A 19,446-nucleotide genomic window follows, 5' to 3' on the forward strand; every position below is an offset into this window, starting at 1 on the left:
GAAGGAAGGGGGCCAGGAGTGGGGAAGGGCAAGAGCCAAGACGCCACAAAGGCGCTACACATGAGGGGGTATCAGCACCGCTGCCAACCCATCCTGATCCCCATACCATACCATGATCATGATCACGGTAAGAAGATATAAGAAATGTGGAAACAAAATGGCACAAAAGACCAGGCAAAACATGGGGATAATGGGGAAAACAAGGCCGCTGTGTGGGCAAGGCCAAAGGGCTCCAAAAACAATACCAACGATAACTGAGGGGATCCTATTCTGGAAAGCAATTCAAGTAGTTAAATCTGGCAGGACGAATGATTTTCATGAAGAAAATCACCGACAGATGTAACCGTGCAAGGGTCACTGCTAACCCCTGGTACAAGAAAGGCGGAAGGGCATATTTAAGGTGAAGGGCCAAAAGGCAAGGGCAGTCCAGCAAAACGTGGACCCCTATGAGGGAGGCCAGTGTCAACCAGAAGGGCTAGTGTGAATCGCCTTAGTGGCCAAACAGATACCACGATGGTGGACTGAGTCCATGAGCAGCAATGTGAAAAGGGCAGCTGAGGCATTAACTTGACAACAATAGTCCAGACAGGCCAGGACTAAGACCCTATGAAGGCGAAGAAGAGTGTAATGATCCACATTCCAAGCGGTGTGAGCAAGGAAGTGAAGAACACTGAGTTTGCGAAACCAGCCAAACTTCAGAGTGCAGATATTAACTAAGTAAGCTTGTTGTCAGAAAGAAAACCCAAGAAAGGGACTGGGGGGGTCATGGTGAGGCTTTGGGCATCAAGACAGAGCTCTGGATAAGGATGGACTGCAGTACGATGACAGAAATGCACCAACCACGATTTAAGGTGTGAGAATTGAAAACTGTATGATAGCATCATGCGGAAGTGCACCGGATAGCATCCTGGAGCCGTTGCTATGCAGAGGCCACCAAGTGGGAACTAGTTCAGATACAGATGTCATCCACATACAGAGCCAGGGTGATCAACAGTCTGATGGAAGCTATGAGTTCATTAATAGCTATGAGAAAGAGAAGGCCACTTTATATGAAGTCTTGAGGAAAACTATTCTCCTGGGTTTGCAAAAAGCTGATAATGTTGCCAACCCAAACTCTGAATGATCAATGTGATAGGATTTGACAAATAAAAATCAGGAAACAGCCCCGAAGGTCCCACTCACGGAGTGTAAGAAAGATGTTATGGTGCCGAGCCATGACAGAGGCCTTATGAAGATCGAAGAAAACTGTAACAAGATGGCAGTGCTAAATCAGGCCTGTCAAACTGCACTTTCCAATTGAAGCAGATAGTCAATCGGAGACCATCTCTCCCATTAGCCACATTGCTAAGGAGACAAAAGGTCCTGAGATACAAGGAACCAACTGAGCCGACGAGGTACCATCCATTCAAATAACTTGAAGATGACAATGGTCAGACTGATCAGTCAATAGCTATAAAGGGATGATGAATCACCACCAAGCTTAAGGACAGGGCCCACAATATTTCCCTCCACTGAGAGAGGAAAACACCTTGCAGCCAAATAAGGTTAAACACCCAGAGCAGATATTATCGTCGTGGAGACTTGAGATGCTGAGGCAATTGGTTATGCATGGAATAGGGGCCAGGGGCTGAATCAAGGGAAAACGAAAGGGCCAGAAGTTCCCATTCAGTAAAAGGTTCAGTGCAGGATTCCACTTGACAAGGGGTAAAAAGTAAGTGGGAAGTTCCAGCCCACTGTTTCCAAAGGAAGAAGGCGGGAGGATAGGAAGGACACCGATGCAGTAGTGAAATGAGTCACAAGATGTTCTGCAAGAACAGATGGATCCATTCAAAGGTCACCTGGAAGGGGCAAAGCCCAGGATGGATGACTACTATTAGCAAACTTAAAGGGTATGGTGTGTAGTCCACATCCATGACAAAGGGACAGAAGAACTTAACGAGGAGACAAAGTGTTCCCAACACACCTGCTTGATCTGTTGATTAAATAACAGGCTTTGGTATGAAGATGTTTAAAAGTAATAAGACTAGCGGAGGATGGGAGCTGCTTAAGGCTTTGCAAGGCCAGATGGTGATTATGGATGGCGATGGTGACGGCAATGGCCGTGCTCCACCACAGGACCGACCAGCTGCAAAGCAGCCTATTGAGGGGGAGGAACAGCAACACTGGCAGCATGAATAATTGTATCAGAGATGTCACAGACACTTCATCAATACAACCTGACAAAGAGGGGGTAAACACAACCTGTGAGGTACCCAGATGCAATCAACTTGATGGAAAGCACAGCAGAATAACCTAGCCATCAGGAGGCAGGAAGGAAATGAGAGGATCAACGGAAAGTCATCGCTATCAGAGAGATCACTGTGCTGTGATCAGTGTAATGAAGTGAGATAGAAAGGGGAAGTGAGTAAAAGATGTAAGACAGAATGAGTGCCACAGGCAGCACTGAAATGTTATGGGAACCATCATTAAGAAGGCATACATCATGGTCTGCAAAGGCTGGTCTATGAGGAGACTTCAGTTAGCACTGCCCCACAAGAGGTGATGGGCATTAAAATCCCCAAGGAGGAGGACGGGAAGGCGTAGTTGCTGAAGGAGGGAAGTTAGGGCAGTGGGTATAGGTGGCCTGTCAGGAGGAGGAGGAGGAGGAGGAGGAGAACAGAGATTGCAAGTGGACCCAGATGGCAACTCTTCCAATTTGGAATGAAGGGGGATCCACGTACTAATAAAGTCTGCATAGACCAACATGCAGACAGCACCAGAAGCCCTCAAATGGACAACCTGGTTCCAACAGAAAGCACAGAATTCATGAAGGGTTGGTGAGTGAGCCTCAGTAAAATGAGGCTTCTGGAGAATGACACAAGTTGCAGAATACAAGGGAATAAGGAATTGCAACTCCACTGAATAAGCACAGCACAGGGATCCAAACAGGAAGTGAATGGGCTGAAACCAGCCATGTCGCCGGGTCATCATCTGTCACTAACAAGAATGGGGTGACAGTCATAAACATGAGATCTGACACAGGTTGTGAAGGCGGGGTCAGCACCTCCTGTGGTGCCAGTGTGGCCTTGTCCAGGGACTTGTGTTTCTTCTTGTGCTCTTTAACAGGTTGAGAAGGGCAGGGCCCAGAAAGAGAGCAGGCTTCATCAAGATCTGTAACTGACAGATTGGGCAACTTGAGCCACATGGTCTGTGGGACGTGTGGCCAACTAGTTGCAGAGTGCTTCTGGTCGGGGGGGGGGGGGGGGGGGGGGGCACGTTGTCAGCACGCCTCCAGTCCGGGATACACAGGGGGAGGGATCCCGGAAAGGGGCCCAATCACCAACAGGTGCTGAAGGAGGTGGTCATCTCTATGGCAGCATAAGGGAAGTGACACCCAGAGTGGTGTGTGTGAGAGCTACAGGGGAGAGAGAGAAGAGAGGGGGGCAGGAAAGGGGTAGGGAGAAGGGAGAAAGGATGCAACAGAGGCAAAGTTAGGTGTCATAGATGCAGGATGAAGACAGTCATACTTCTGAAAAGCCTCAGTATAGGATAAAGTATCAAGGGACTTATATTCCTGTACCTTCTTTTCCTTCTTATAAACAGGGCAATACAGCAGGTGTGGAGAGTGATGGTCATGATAATTAACACAAATGGGGAGCAGAACACATGGCTCCCCTCACGGAGCGTGTGTCTCGATTCACCACACAAAGATGTGCCCAAAGTGCAAACATCAATAATAGCTCATGGATGGTGGGCAGTACAGATTCCTGTCGCACTGATAACACACAACGTTGATCTTCTCTGAGAGAGTACCCCCCTCAAATGCCAGAATACAGGCATCATTATTGATGCAATTATCCTTTTGCAGCCTACTGGAACATGCTGAACAAAATGAAAGCCTTGTCATTCCAGAATGGCCTGGAGTTCCTGATTAGTTTGAAGGATGAGGTCCCTATGAAAAGTGATTATCAGAACCAGATTCAAAGACTGCTGAGGAGTAATGGACACTGGGTTGTTGCCAAAATGGTCAGACGCACAAAGAGCAGCTGACTGGACAGCAGAAGTAGAGCAACACTGAACCCAACCATATTTTACTCAAAGCCCCACTTTGCCAAACTTGTCCTCAGTAGTGTCCACAAAAAATAACACCCTGGTGGTGGTGAAAGTGTCCCCATGAGTTCTGGTGCACACCAGGTGGCGGTGAAAGGGCCTCACACCAAACCTGTGAGTCTGACCCTCCTCTCATGATGCAACCAGGGAAGGCTGCAAGGTTATAAGAAGCAGCATGAAAACACCCATTGCCAACTAAAGAGACGCACATAGTGGAATGGCCGTTTGAAGCTTAGAGTGTTCATACTCAAAGTGTCCACCCTGATAACACCCTCTTCAATCAGGGACACTCGCCGCAGACACCAACCAGCCACAGCAAGCGCTATCTGGCATGACAGCCCTTGCTGGGAGTTCTGACGCTCCCGAATGACAAACTACAATTGCTAGGTATACATGGGGAGGTATCGGCTCAGGTATCAAAAGTGTGGTTTCTTTGGTGTCAGAGGGCTCAACCAAGAGGGTACATAACAAACCCACCACACGGACTGGCTACCATGCTGGCTGTGTAGTGGTACAGGACAATAGCATCGAGGAAAAGATGGAAGAGATGGTAAGGCCACATGCTGAAGACGCTAAGTAAGGTGTTCTCCAGTTGGCTCTCACTAAGGAGAGAAAATTTGGAGGGGAGTTTAAGCCCAAAATGAGACTAAAAATGCCAAAAATGGGAGGTGAAAAAGAAAATCAAGAGGGACAAAGACCAAAAGGAATGCCACAACCAAAGAGGATAGCTGGGAAGGTGTAAACAAGGACACCAAGTGAGGAGGAGGGGGCATAGGGGAAGGAGTGAGGGGTCGACAGAAGCGTCCGATCCCACACGTCGGCTTTGACCCGTGACGTAAGGTGGTTGTGGCGTGTGATGTCATGACTGTGCGGAGTTTGGTTTATGCGTGTGGCGTGTTTCTAGATGTCGTCGTGTTGTGGTTTGTTGTGCCCTCTGGTGGTATGTTCAGGTTAACTATTTTGTGGTTTTGTGTGAAGGTTAATTTAGTGTTGTTCGCTGTACGTTGTGTGGTAATTTTAGTAAAATTAATCTGTTGTTGTTTTTGTTCAGGAATGGATATGACGGATAAAATTAACAGTGCGCGTCTGAGGGATATGATGGGGAACACTCCTTTGGAACTGATCAAGTTTTTGCAGCTTCGGTTTAATTTCCGAGGTTGTGAAATGCTCTATTTGTGGCGAAGAAATGAAGTTGGCTAAAGTTCCAGCATCTCGGACCAGGGACGGTTATATGTGGTGCTGTCGAAAATACGACATTTGGCATTCCATACAGCGCGGTTCCTGGTTCGAGAAGTCTAGGTTGGGCATGCGCAAGATTGTACTGGTGACTTATTATTTTTGTTATAGATCTCCACACAGTTTTTGTGCGCATGAGACTGGTGTGAGTGAGAGGAGTGTGCTTGATTAGTTTTCTTTTTGCCCTGAAGTGTGTTCCAAGTTCATTAAGTACAAGGGTAAGTACAGTTGTGTGTGTGAGTGCCTGTGTTTTCTTTTTGCCCTGAAGTTTGTTCCAAGTTCATTAAGTACAGGGGTAAGTATAGATGTGTGTGAGTGCCTGTGTGTGATTGTGGTGGCCAACCTAGTTTGTAGTGCCGAAACTTTTTTGTGTTAAGTTTTTATTATTTTGTTTTTAGTGTATGTGTTGTCGAGGGAAGTGTTTTATTGAAATGTGTGGCTGTGAATGTTGGTATTGGTATCGGGAGATGTTTTTGAGCTATATAGGTCAACGGAAGTGTTTGATCCAAGTGTGTGGCTGTGAATGTTGATATTGGTATCGGGAGATGTTTTTGAGCTACATAGGTCAAGGGACATGTTTGATCCTAATTTATGGGATCGGGAGCTGCTGTTGAGCTATATAGGTTAAGGGAAGTGTTCGATCCCAATTTTTGTGATCAGGAGCTGCTGTTGAGCTATATAGGTCAAGGGAAGTGTCCGATTCCAGATGATACTGTGTTTAGTGGTATTTGGGGAGTTTTGTGAGGTCAGTTTTTTTCATTGTTTTGCGAGATTTTGTATGGGGATGGGTGTCTAAATTTGTTTATTTTTAGTTTGTCCCCAACCAAAAACCCCAATTTCCCGCACTTGTCCCATTAGTGTCATTAGGCTTTTTGTGGAACGTGTGTGTATTTTCGTCTTCATAATGTGTACGTAACGACTTTATATGCGCCGTATTGTAATCGTGGTTTATGGTCGTTTCCGCCATATTTGTGACGTCATGGGTCAAAGCAGACGGGCGCGATTGGACGCTTCCGTATTTCCGGAGTGAGAACAAATAGGGAGGGGAACATGGAAGGGAATGCAGCCCTGGAAGGAACAAAGTGAAACAATAGCTCAGGATCTTTGTGTGCCATACACAAACTCACACAAGAGCCATGAGCCCTCTCAGGGGTCTTCGAGAAACGCCCTCTGAATGATCTTCAAGAAACATGGAAAAACAATGTTTAAAGGTTGTTGAAAATAAAATAATGAGCCACATATTATGAGTGAAACTGAACAGGTAAACCTCACTCCTCTACGACTGAGGGACATCATAGAAGCAGCAATCAAAACAGTAGGTAGTAAACAATCTGCGAAATCATCAGGTGGTAATTTTCCAAGAAAAAATGCTGATGAAGATCCAGACGTTTCTGCAGCGGCAACCATTTCAAGCGTAAACAGCAAGTGCGTCAGTAACACAGAATCTGTCAATGACAACAAACTGCATACAGATGTTAAAAAGTTGCTGGACATAAACTCTATAGAAGGCAAAAATACAGGCTGGCAGGAAGTGAACAACAAGTAGGGAGGCAGAAGAAACAAATTGGCTTAAACCATTGCAGGCACAGCAAAAGGAAATAAACCGTCATATATGACTGTGCTACAAAATAGGAAAGCTGGTGAACAGAATGGCCTACTCTGAAGCCTACTCTTGGAAATGTCAGTACTAAAAATAGAAGTAATGTCATAATAGGTACTACCGGCAAAGAAAATGGAATGCTGTATGGGGAAAAGAGAGTCTAGTTCTAGCCAAAACTGATTCTGTAACTAACTTCTGACAAAACACTTTACCAAGTCACAACAGTTTTATAGTTGATAAACTGGAATCAAAGGAATTAAATAACAGCTTCAATCTTTGTGTTCATTTCGACTTACAAGATAAAATAATGGACAACAATGTATGACCCAAGAGTATTATGATGTTTTTTATTCCAGATGATGCCCAGTGCTCCAGTGAGATAAACTCCCACGGCAAAGAATATTCCAGTAGAACAGGAAATGTCACCACTGAAAAAATGCAAGCTTAGTTACAGCCAGTGCACATGTGCAGTGCCTGACAACAAAACTCGATACATCATCACTTTTTGTTGAGAAAGTGAGACCATGGTGTAGACAAACTTCTATCCATGGTAGTGTGTCTGTGTATGCAAATAGTAAGCCCATTGCTTAGAAAATTGACATAAATAACTTCTGTGTGAACTTCGATCTAGATTTGGCAACTTTGAGGCTGCCAGACACTAACTTAATTGTTGTTTCTACGCACTGTTCCCAAATGGCAATTTTGAACAAATCGGAAAGCTTTTCATGTCATTTACTGGTTCTAGGAGCAAAAATTGTCTTATACAGAGACTTCAACATCCAAACGGGGGCAGGCAGTGACAAAGAGAGCACTTTGATGAACTTATTAAGCAGCTATGGACTATCTGTGGTAAAATATCAACTGACAAGAGGAGGTGTCTGTCTTGGTACAATTGTCACAAACCTAAATAGTTGAGACTACAAAGTTAGTGTAATTGATCCTATGCTTGCAGATCAAACTGCTGTAATCATGAAGCTATGGACAAACTCAATACATACACAACAAATTTCCAGTTGGCATTCAAATTACATAATCGGAATTAGGGTTATTACATAGAAAAACGATTATTATTCCATAATTAAACCGTCTTTTACAGATTAGCATCAAATGTCTGAAGTATTGCCACCAAATGATGCATTCAATTTTCCAGACTCTTAAAGCAAAATTTTATGAAAGTTTTCCACTATAACCCACGAGGTATCCAATTGCCAAATCAAAATACACAGAGAAATCTGTCACACTAAAGAGCGGGTATACCTCCAGATTATCTGAAATACAACTATTAAAGGATAAAGTCACAGCCATTGGAGATATTAGCATTAACAAAACGACTATACTGCAATTATTTACAGACCAAAGAAGAGAAGTAGAGAAAGCAAAAAAAGAAAGCAATTTCAGATTTATTGAAAAAGCTCATTATCCTTGCAAGGTAATGTGGTATCTGGTTAATGAACACAGGCAAAAGCCCAACTCTTGCTCTAATTCTTGCAGTCCAGATTTAATGAATATGTTTTAAACACAGCAGAAAGCACAGTACAAAAAAACTCCTTACTTTGGCACAGATACGGCATTTGCTGTGAAATTTGGAAATAAATGCAGCATGGTAATGCGGAAGAAAGAGTATCCAAAAGGCATAAAAAAAGTAAAAACTACAAACACTCAGGGATCCCAGGTATTTATGGCACATCCCACACTATATTACAAACTACAGTCTGTATAATAATGAAAGCAATCAATTTTTGACAAAATAATGTAACTGAATAGATAAAAAAAATCTACTCACCAAGTGGTGGCAGAACACACACATAAAAGGAGGTTATAATTACACAAGCTTTCAGAACCAGTGGCTCCTTCTTCAGGCAGGAGGGTTAAAGGGGAAGGAAGAGGGAGTGAAGGAAAAGGACTGGACAAGTCTAGGAAAAGGGGTGTATTTCAAGAAAGTCTGCTAGAAGCACGGGTCAGGGGAGACTTACCATTCAGATCGAGAAGGAAAGAATAATTGTTGGGGACTGCACCGGATGATATTTGAAAACCTGAGATCTTAAAGGTGGAAGACAGGGTATTATGCAAGACAGAGATTACTGCTTAACATGGTGTATGAATTATTGAGATGACAAGCTAAGTGTATTGTATGTAACAGAGATTGGAGGGGGGCAGCAAAAAATAGACAGATAAGAAAATGAAAGATATAGAAAACTAAAACAGAGTGAAGAAAGAGGTAGTTGCTGTGAAGAAACGCTGAGGTGGAAGACATTAACGTAAATTAAGGCCAGGTGGGTGGTGAGAACCAAGGCTCCTAACCCTGTGACCGTCCTTGCGGCAAGACTTGCCCTATGCACCCTCCTACCACCACCTATACCAGCCCTTTAACCGACGAAAAGCATACTATCAGAGAGAGAGCCACCGGTGAAATGACACATCATATACTAGCTGTTATGTAAACACTGTTCGGCCTTTTACATCGACACGACTACCACCAAATTATCAGTTCAGACAAATGGGCATATGCAGAGGGCGTATACTGGCAACATACAGTATTCTGTTAAAAAGCATGCTTTATAACGTGACAATTGTGACCTTGGTGCCTGTTTCAGCACACGGGCCATCTAGATTCTTTTCCAGACACCAATTTCTTGGAACTCCGCAGGTGGGAATTATTGCTACATGTTCTTGGTTCTCACCGCCCGCCTGGCCTTAACTTGTGTTAATGTCTTCTACCTCAGCATTTTCTTCACAGTAAATACTTCTTTCTTCATTCTGTTTTCATTTTCTTACCTGGCTATTTTTTGTCACCCCCTCCCACCTCTGTTACACACAATACAGTTAGCTTTTCACTCCTATTAACTCGTGCACCATGTTTAAGCAGTAATAACTGTCTTTAATACAACCCTGTCTTCGACCTTTAAGCTCAAATCTTGTCCGGTGTGGTCCCCTACAATAAGTCTTTCCTTCTCGTCCCATCTGGTAAGTCTCCCCTTACCTGCGCTTCCAAGTGACTTTCCCAAAATCCACCCCTTCTCCTAGACCTCTCCAGTCCTTTTTGTTCACCCCTCTTCCTTCCCCTCCAAACCTTCTGCCTCAAGGAGGAGCCACTGGCTCCGAAAGCTTGCCTAACTATAACCTCCTTTTATGTAAGAGTTCTGCCACTGCTTGATGTGTACATTTGTTATGTATCCAATTACATTAAACTGTAATGTTTGAAATTGCTCGCCCTATGACAATAGCAACAAGGAAGTGCCTCCATTCTGGAGAATTTCCAGACTTCCTGAAGTACCACTACCAGTTTACGAAAAAAGGTAACCCACATGAAGTGTCAAACTATAGGACTTTATCTACAATACCAGAGCTAGCTAAGGTGATGGAGTCCATAATGAAAGATCAGCTGTTAAGTTGTTTAGAAGGAAATAACCTGTTTTGTGATAAGCAGCATAGATTTTCAAGGGAAAGTTAACTACAACAACAGTACTTAACTAAGTTACAAATACAAGTCAGGGTTTTGAAGACAAGGGGTCGGTAGCACTGATACTCTGTGTCCCTAGCAAGGCATATGATTGTATCCCACTTAAGGCTCCGTTCAGCAAGCTAAAATCATATGGTACTGAGGGAGCTGTTCTACAAACTCTCGAATCCTACCTAAATAACAGATGGCAGATTGTATTGGTGCCAGGAGCAGGCTAAAGTGAAATGAAGTTAAAACACAGTGTGTCACACAGATCCATAATTGGTCTCTGTTGCTCTTAATTTTCGTTAATGCCATAGTCTCCAATGGGTATACCTTACTGTTTGCAAATGGTAACTATGTTCTCAATGTAGTTCGGGATGTTCAACAAGCAGATGTCCTATTCGGTGAGGTCAAGGCCTAGTTTATCATAAACAAGATGAACATTACTGAAGACAAAACACAGAGAATGATATACAGCCTCAGTGATACTGGAGCACTGGGTGACACAGCAGCTGTTAAGCTTCTGTGGATTTTTCGTTGATGCCAAGTTAATCTGGTAACAACACACTGACCATGTACATTCCAAACTCTCACAGGTTTTATACCTCTTGAGGAAACTAAAAAGCAAAATATCACAACAGTATCTACTAACAGAATACTACACAATGTTCCACAGCCACATCAGCTATGGACTGTTACTGTGGAGTCATTCTGCAGGCTGCAAGAATGGGCTTTTATTGCAAAAGAAAGTAATGAGGATAATTACCTCAAGCAAAAAACTGACCAATGTAAACCAGGTTTGCAATCTAATTGCTATGTCCTTCAAGTCGAGAAACTCTCCCCTTCCGAAACAGGAGGTTGGCCATTGTTTGCTTTTTTTTTAATAAATTCGGGCAAAACACCACATACTGTAGACACCTGCTGGAAAAATATTTCCAGCTACATACCGTGTATGGAGAAATACAAAACAATTTCGACTGCAGTTTTTTCAATTTAACACTACTGCCTGGCAAACGTCTCCTTACTAACGTACAATTTATATAATTTCAATTGCAATTCTAAGTGACAAAAACGTCTTCCCCATCTGGATCTTCTAGTCCGTTATAAACTGATATTCATGCGTGGCATGAAATGTTATGCAACACACCCAATGAAATAGTAGCAAAAAAGCATTCTCGGCTAGATTTACGCCCTCGACTAGTTCGGAAATTCCTCATCTAGCAAGAATCGCTACTTTCCCGATACCCGGGTAGCATTCATAACTTTCTGGGAAATCGAGAAGAGGAAGACAACTGCGCAGGAGCATACAAAAACATACAATATGCGATTATTCAAAGAAGTACGGCACAAGATAGGTCATTAGAAAATTACAGAAACTAGAAGGAAATGCTGTAACATGTAACGTGGCGGTCCAATTAATTTAAGTTTTCGGTGCAAAGACACTTACATTACATTAAGAAACAATACTTCCATGAAGTATGAAGACCATAACATTTGAAACGGACGAACCTTTTTGGTTCGATGCTAAGGTTTGGTTTTCAATGTAACGGGCGTGACAACACTTTACAACGTGATTCGTCAAGGTCCGCGTTGCTTTTCTGAACTCAATGGAGTTGAAGCCGTACCTTGATAAAGATTCTTGATTCTTAAGTGACGTAAATTCTTTACGTAACCCAGTCTATCGTCGCTTTGAACAGATACCGCCAAATGAATCTACTCAGTTTACTACAGTGTATGTGTACTTTTTATAGAGTTACAGAGAGATTAAAAGTTTTACGGTACTTAAACGCGTGGCCCTTACGCCAGACAGATTATTCGAAGCATATCTGAAACGTGTCATTACTTTCGCAACACGGTTTCAGTGTACAGGTACGTCCTTTGTTACGTGATGGACGTATACGTAATCAATTTAAAAGGAACCAGCACCCGTTCAACATTTATTGACAATTCTAGTTTATCAAAACTTCAATATATTGAAGCGACCTCACACTATCAATAACACTGACAAAACTGTCAGCTGACAACGTTAGTTTACAAGGTTAAGACGTTGTACACCCAACTCAACACAGCGACAAGTCATGTGCTAATCTTCTGACTTTAGGGTGTATGGGGAGTCCAACCCCTTAGCCTGCCTGTTTACATAAAAATAAAGACCGCATAAGCTATATGCTCTTTGCTGGAATGACACATGACAATGACTTCCTTCGTTCGTAGATCTCAAGAAATACAGAAAGTCGTTAAATGCTGCACAAAGTCGAGAGAGAAAGGATAAGCCTCTTGTTGACTTGTTACTAAGGGATATGCAAAATCACTGAACTAAACTTATGGCATACAGGAACAAATAAATTGTTACAACCGAAGAGTAACGGCACGGAGTTTATAGACAAAACACAGCTCTCTGGCCGGTCGTCGCGGAAATAATTTGGCGCGAAACCGAACACTCGTGGCACGACACATGCGCCAAACACACGCCCACTACACTATACAGAACTGCTAGCCGCGGCCGCTACAAACTAAAGTCAGAACCACAGACCTGAAAGATTTCATAAATTATTTTCCGACGAGCTCTGCAACGTACGTCAAGTTATTAGCGTTGATGAAACAGAGAAGCAAAACACGTTAATCAGAGAGGCAGTAGCAGTCGACAAGAGACTAGGAATAACTTAAGACATTTCTGACGACAGGCAGGTTATTCTAATGCTCGAAGCTTAGTTCTGTAATATCAGCTAGCACAATTAGTACAATTCTGAGGAAACCTGTGGGGCAATTATATATGCCTGGCAAGGACCTGTTCAGACAATTAACGAAAAACAGTTTTTTTTTACACTTTGAGATAATTTGGCGAAACTGAGGTGTATTACGCAGACCTCTGTGGAAACCTGTGGGGCAATTATATATGCCTTGCAAGGACCTGTTCAGACAATTAACGAAAAACAGTTTTTTTTTTACACTTTGAGATAATTTGGCGAAACTGAAGTGTATTACGCAGACCTCTTATTTAGCCACTGCAGATATATGACGTATTTTTTCGAAATGGCATAGTTTTTCCAAATGTATTACACCAATCTATACTATACTTTCAAATTAAGGAAGTAAGCAGTGTCACAGGGAATCCTCCGGTAACCATCCTAAAGTGGTATACCCCATGATTTCCCTTGCATAGACCTATTGACATTCTTTCGTGTTAAAAGACTTCTTAAAAATTGAATACACAGCAGCGTATTAAAAAAATAAATGGTGTGCACTAACGCCGCGTTTCTGGTTTCTAAAGCTCTGTAAGCATCTGAATGGAGAATAATGTCAAACCGTAATACTTGGCCTTACATATCCAGTATGTATTAACAACACTGAGAGTATTTTGAAGTCCATCAGTACTGCACGTCAATTTTTCTACTATTGACGGTACTTCTATACACGCCCTCAAACGATCAATATATTGACAGTCGGACAATATTACTGAACATGTGAGGGCTCCTTTAGAGAGTTCATAACAAGCCTGACATACAATACAGTATTATTTCGTTTAATACCCAATGCTGATTTTCATGACCACACAATTGTAATTTCATGTAAATGTGGTCATTCCGTCATGAGTATCTGTCGCACTTGTATTGGCAATAGTTACAAACAAATGACGTATCTCATAAACCGTATGACCGATTCACACTATTCGTTAACGAATTATTACATGACGTCACCGTCATGTCAGGGTGTATTCACATTGATTGTCACATCAGGTCAGTTCACTTAGGCCTGCTACTGTACGGTAAAGTGAAGTTATGAGGCACCAGTAGAGTTACAAAGAGTCAGAGTAGAATATCGGAATTGAGAAACCAACAACGATAAAGTTTATTAATAACCACAACAAACTTCATTCAGTGATTGACTGATTTTTATTTGATCCTACTTGATTACATTATGTACAGTGTGTGTACTTGTAATATAGGACAGGTCAACTTAAACACAACATCTTAAAATATTTAACCCTGGACTGGTCATGCGGCGTCTCACAGAACCCAGGTACACTTTATTTAATCAGTATTGTTCACCAGATACACTGGCGGACTTGTAGTGCCATCTGGAGATGGGTCAACTCGAGCTGCCAAACGGATTAACTCAGGTTAAGGCGATTTCAAGTCAATCTTAGTTAGACTGTTATTAACTTGAATTGTGTTCATGTGGTGCACGGTGTGGACGGCCTCTGTGGGTGGTGGTTTCGCACAAGGTTGGAGTTTATAGAACGTGACGTAGCAGTAGATTATGATTTGCTTTGTTTGATCGAAATTCATGAAGCATTTGATAACTGTCTTTTGCTAGTGGGACTATAAAGAACATTTGCACCATGGCAACTTTATATATATATATATATATAACAGTTTGACACAATAATTTACATTTGATGCCGTTACATAGGTTAGTGTTACTAGTTTTTTTTTTAAGATTTACGTTAGTAAACCTCAACATGTGTTCCCTTGGTAGCTCGGAGAATGGAGAGGCGGTATTCCAGGTCCAGCCAGGTGTTTTGTAACATGTATTCTGTCACAGTACCCACAGCAGCTTGTATCCTAGCCTTCAGTTCGTCGACGTCAGCAACTGGTGTGACAAAGACTCTGCCCTTGATATTGCACCAGAAATATATGTATAGTAATCTACTGGGAAAACGCAAAGCTCTGGTTAGTTAACTGAATTGAATCATAATCTGCGTAGAGGCAAAAGAGAGCACAGTGCTGAATGTTATATCAGTTTTTTTCATCCCAACTCGATTTAACTCACTTTACACAAATTTTCAGCTTGGTTTACTATTCAAATGTGTATGAATTCCTATGGGACCAAACTGCCGAGGTCATCGGTCCCTTGACTTACACACTACTTCAACTAACTTACGCTAAAGACAACACACACACAAACGTTCATGCCTGAGGGAGGACTCCAACCTCCGGCGGAAGTGGCCGCCCGACTCGTGAATGGCGCCTCTAACCGCGCGGCCACTCCGCGCGGCCTTGGTTAACTCCATTTAGCGTAAGCCCGAGTAGGCCCATCGCTATTGTCATCTACCTTCCAGATAAATAAATGCAAACATACAGGGGATAGGCAAAATAATGTGAACAGTGGTAATAATGTGATGGTTGTGTTTAACGGTCAACAATGCAGGTAAGACACATGTCGCGTTGGAATGTGCATGTTCATTACGGACTATTATTAGGCATCAGTGCATGTAGTTTACGAGTAGTGCATACTTGGCATCAGTGGAGATTTTTTACGAGTAATGCACACTTCGTAATTGCATTCAGAGGCGAGCTGCACGTGCAATGAAAGAACTATCCGTGTTCCAAAGATGGCAGATTGTGGGGGCCCGACTAGCTAGAGCATCAGTAACCAAGATAGCCAAGTTATTGAATGTTTCAAGAGCAACTGTTTCAAAACTCACGACAGCCTACACAAAACATGAAAAGACATTATAATGTAGATGTGATAGCGGGCGCAAATCAAAACTAAATGACAGAGATCGTCGTACGCTATCACCAATTGTGAAAACAACACAAATTACGGCAGTTAAATGATTGCGGAGCTCAAAAATCATCTTAGAGACCCCCATATCTATCTAAATTGTCCGCCGAGAACTCCATAAAGCGAATATGCATTGACGAGTGCTATACTGAAACCATCAGTGGCGGGAACCAATGCAAAGAAGCGTAAAACACGGTGTCAAGAGCATAAATGCTGGATGGCTCGATTGCTGATGAGTGGAAACACATCATATGGTCAACGTTTTCGTTATTTCCAATATTGGGCAGGGTTTACATATGGAGAACGCCAAAAGAAGCTTACAATCCTGATTGCTTGACTCCAATGGTTAAGCATGGAAGTGGAAATGTAATGCTGTGGGAAGCCATATCATGCTACTCTGCTGGTCCTACCATTACTCTCAATGGCCGTGTCACAGCTGACGATTATATTGGCATTTTAGACAGTCATGTGCACCCCATGATTCAAATGTTGTTCCCCAACAATGATGCCATATTTCAGGACGATAATGCTCCCATTCACACAACCAGGACACGCTGGAGCATGCTACTGCACTGCAGCGTCTTCCCTGGCCAGTACAGTCCCCGGACTTGAACGTTATTGAACCCCATGTGGGTGGTATTGGAGCACAGACTCCGGAGCCGATTTCCGCCTCTCTCGTCACTACAGGATGTAGAAGAGGTTCTGATCGAAGATTGGCACAACATTCAACTGGGGATTATACAATCACCGTATTCCAGTTTTCCAAGAAGAATCACACCTGTATTACAGACAAATGGGGGTCCAATGCCTTATTAATAAACCATTCCGAAGTTAGGAACAGATGTTCACATTATTTTGCCTATCGCCTATATTTTGCTCATTAACACTGCATCCATTACAGTGCAGTGTTGGACGGAAGAGGTTGTCAGCGAAACCGCGTCGCTAGACTAATTTTATTTATAAGTAGATCTTATTAAAGGGATAACATTGCAACAATCAATAGGCTACATATTTTGGATGGTTTAGATACACACAAAGTGTTTTCAGAACATATATAAATTTGTTATTCAACTTCACTATCTGTCATGTCAAATGTTTAGGCTTACATTATTAAAATGATTCCTTAATTCCAACTTTTTCCCACTACATGAAATCGTTATTCCCATCGCACATTTTCAGCTTCTCTTTGATAATTGTTGCTTCCCAAACGAGCCACTGAGTGCAGACTAATTGTATACTCGCACTTTGCTCCTGGAATATCTCCAGGTGTATTGAAATCTTCTTGGTCAATGTACTGTGTTTGGAAATAGTCTGGCGATGTCATTCTTAACCAGTTGTGTAGACTTCAAGCAGTCCACATCACTTTATCAGTTGTAGAAAATTTAAGCTCACTTGGTCTAAGAAATATTCTAAACCGCAATACAAGTATGGCAAAAGCATTCTCCACTGCACATCAAGCTCTCGATACTCAGTAATTAAATATTTTTCTGCTTTTGATAACACAGTTCTGCTGTAACATTTCATTAAATTTTTTCGCATGGGAAGGGCATCATCACCAACACTCACTGATTTTTCTTGTATGTCAATTAGATTATTCTGCATGGCTGTATTGAGAGTAGAGTCACGGAAAATGGCACTGTCACTAGCACATCCATTTCCACCCACATCAAAATTTCAGAAACAGTAATCTACATTGAACCAAGCTAAATAAAATAACACAAGATGTTCCCTCATAGCTGAGAAATGTAGAACCAATAGGCTGGGGGACACTTTATTTGGACATGCTTCCCATCAATTGCTCCACAGCATCCTGGGAATTTCCACCAATGCTGGAGACTATTAGATATTTGAATCCATTCATCTCTTTTTCTTGGCATCTGAAATAATAATAATAATTTGTTTCAGTAAATACACCAACAGACAGAGGAATCCCTGGAATACAATGAATGTGAATGTAGTAATAATGATTCACAATTGGGGTCGTCTCTTAAAGCAGCAACTACCCCAATTAAGAGATCGCTAGAAAAAATGAATCCTCAGCAATGCCAGCACGAAAAATAAAAAAATTAGCATCACTGATTGTCAAATCATTAGAGAAGTTCAGACTAAGTCCAAAATGAAGACGCATTTAACCATTTTGGAAAATATGTAGCAGCGGAATTGAGGCAACTTTGGCAGTGTTCCACAGAGTTGAGAGGAGAAGAATACAGTGAGAATCTTTCCATGTTCATTCTGTCCTCTCCCTCAAATGATGCTACAGAAGCACATTCGCCATATGTCAACTGTTTTCATTTGACACCTTCACCCCAAAGTGAAAACAGAATTATTGAAGCCATTGCTGTTTCATTTATAGACAAAAAAATAGATAAGAGTACTTTACTCAAGTACAGACAGACAGTGTTATCAGAAACTCTGATTTCATTTCTTTCTTTTCATTCTCCTTACTTGCTGTAAAATGTAATTTGCAAAAAAACTGTATTTTGGTATTGTTCCTGACAAAAGTTTTGAAAATATTTAACAAATGAATGAATAAACTTATGTGTATAGCCTATCTGATTTTACACTGAAGAGCAAAAGAAACTGGAACACCTGTCTAATATCGTGTAGGGACCCCACGAGCACACAGAACCGCCGCAACATGACGTGGCATGAACTAATGTCTGTAGTAGTGCTGGAGGGAATTGACACCATGAATCCTGCAGGGCTCTCCAGAAATCTGTAAGTGTATGAGGGTGTAGAGATCTCTTCTGACAGCACGTTGCAAGGCATCCCAGATATCTTCAATAATGTTCATATCTGGGGAGTTTCGTGACTATCGGAAGTGTTATACCCAGAAGAGTGTTCCTGGAGCCACTCTGTAGCAATTCTGGATGCGCCAGGTGTCGCACTGTCATGCTGGAATTGCCCAAGTCTGTCAGAATGCACTAGGACATGAATGGATGCAGGTATTTAGACAGGATGCATACGTACATGTCACCTGTCACAGTCGTATCTAGACATATCAGGGATCCCATATTAACCCAATTGCACACACTCCACATCATTTCAAAGACTCCAACAGCTTAAACAGTCCCCTGTTGACTTGGAGAGTACATGTATTCACGAGGTTGTCTCCATACCCGAGTGTGTATTGGGTGTATTGAACCACGGACCTAGAAACGACAGAGAGGCTTCGTCCCACTATAGCCCTCAGTGGTTCTCAACCCCACAACAGGCCACAGCAGTCCACCCTCCCACTGCCGCCTCACATCGAACCGAGGGCTATTGTGCAGTTTGGCCCCCAGTGGACCCCCCAAGAAATGTCTCATACCAGGCGAATGTAACCCTAAATGTTTGTGTGGTAGAGTAATTATGGCGTACGTGTATGTGGAGACAGTGCTTGCGCAGCAATCAGCGACGTAGTATAATTGAGACAGAATAAGGGGAACCAGCCTGCATCCGTTAAGGCAGATGGAAAACCGCCTTAAAACCCATCCACAGGTTGGTCAACACACCGAACCTTAACACTAGTCCACTGGGTGGATTCGTGCTGGGGACCAGCACGCCTTCCTGCTTGGGAAGCAGTGCGTTA

The 19,446-nt window shown here is 42.5% G+C and overlaps 1 protein-coding gene across 6 annotated transcripts in view; it reads right to left on the minus strand.

Moving 5' to 3' along the window:
- LOC124798404 (putative methyltransferase DDB_G0268948) overlaps positions 1-13,006 on the minus strand; it is a 132,300-nt gene extending 119,294 nt beyond the window's left edge. The window contains exon 1 of one of the 6 annotated variants that reach the window (XM_047261797.1): positions 12,901-13,006. The gene's annotated coding sequence lies outside the window, so the exon portion shown is untranslated. Of the gene's footprint in view, positions 1-11,133; positions 11,250-11,314; positions 11,333-11,814; positions 12,643-12,900 lie in introns of those variants that run through there. The other 5 variants (XM_047261795.1, XM_047261792.1, XM_047261794.1 and 2 more) reach the window with 5 other exon arrangements.
- Positions 13,007-19,446: the final 6,440 nt, after the last annotated feature.

The sequence above is a fragment of the Schistocerca piceifrons genome, chromosome 5 (assembly GCF_021461385.2).
Source record: "Schistocerca piceifrons isolate TAMUIC-IGC-003096 chromosome 5, iqSchPice1.1, whole genome shotgun sequence".
Classification (NCBI taxonomy): Eukaryota; Metazoa; Arthropoda; class Insecta; order Orthoptera; family Acrididae; genus Schistocerca; species Schistocerca piceifrons.